A 1407-nucleotide genomic window follows, 5' to 3' on the forward strand; every position below is an offset into this window, starting at 1 on the left:
TTACAAGTGTCTTACAATTTTAGATTTAGCAATATGTGAGAGAACCTGTTTATTCATATCTTCACCAAAATTTGGCATTGTCAATATTTTTAAAAATTTTATCCACTCTATTGGACATGTAGTAATATCAGACTGTGAAAATACGATGAATTTTCCTAATAACTAGTAAATTTGAGCCTTATTGCAAGTACTTATTTGAGCCTTATTGCAAGTACTTATATAGTATCCTCTATATATCCTGGGTACCTATCACATATCCTATGTCATATATATGTTTCATTAAAAATTAACATAATTTGGCTTGTATTTTCATTTTTATAATAGCATGTTTTGTGGTAAAACATTTTAATTTTTTAAAAACTACTTTTAGTTGTAGATGGACACAATACCTTTATTTTGTTTATTTAGTTGTCTTTATATGTGGTCCTGAGGATCGAACCCAGTGCCTCACACATGCTAGGCCAGCGCTCTACCACTGAGCCACAACCCTATTCCAACATTTTAATTTTAAAAAATATTTTTAGTTGTAGACAAACACAATACTTTTATCTTATTTATTTATTTATTTATTTATTGTTATGTGGTGCTAGAGTTTGAACCAAGTGCCTCACATGAGCTAGGCAACCCAGCCCCTAAACCATTTTAATTTTGGTAAATACAATTTGTTAATTGTTTTCTTTTATTGTTTATATATTTTGAATCTTATTCTTTCAGTCAGTATCAAATGCTTTACTCCAATGCCGCTTCTAGAGAATTTGTAGTTTCATCATTTACATTTAAGTGTAGGATTCTTTTTTAATGTAGATTTTTATTATGATAGAAGATTGTAATTCATATTAATTTTCTGTTTGTCTTAAGAAGGTTGACTATCATATGCCTAGATGTGGTTCTTTTTGAGAATACACTATACAGAGTTCATTGACCTTGAATCTTACAGTTGATTTTTTAAAAACAAATTTAGGAGGTTTGGGTCATTATGTTTTCCTAATAGCTTCGATTTTCTTTTAAGGGCTCCTGTTACACAAATGTTGAGTACCTTATATTGTCTCACAGTTCTTTGATGCTCTGTTTGTTTTCCCTTTACACTCTTGTAGTCTTTCTAAGAATGGATAATTTTCTTGATCTATGTTCAAGTTTTCTGATTTTTTATTTTGCCATCTAAAATTTGCTGCTGAACTTAACTGGTAAATTATTTATTTAAGTTATTGTTTTTTTAAAGGCCAAAATTTCCACTTGGTTCTTTTTTATACTTTCTTTTCCTTCGTTTTGATTCTCAGTTTTAATTCATTGTTACTACAGTATCCTCTAGATAGTTGAACATATTTTTGTTTAGTACTTTGAACATAATTATGATAGCTATTTTGAAGATATGACTATATTCAACATCTAGATGCTTTTCATTTATGT

This window comes from Sciurus vulgaris, assembly GCF_902686455.1.
Source record: "Sciurus vulgaris genome assembly, chromosome: X".
Taxonomy (NCBI): domain Eukaryota; kingdom Metazoa; phylum Chordata; class Mammalia; order Rodentia; family Sciuridae; genus Sciurus; species Sciurus vulgaris.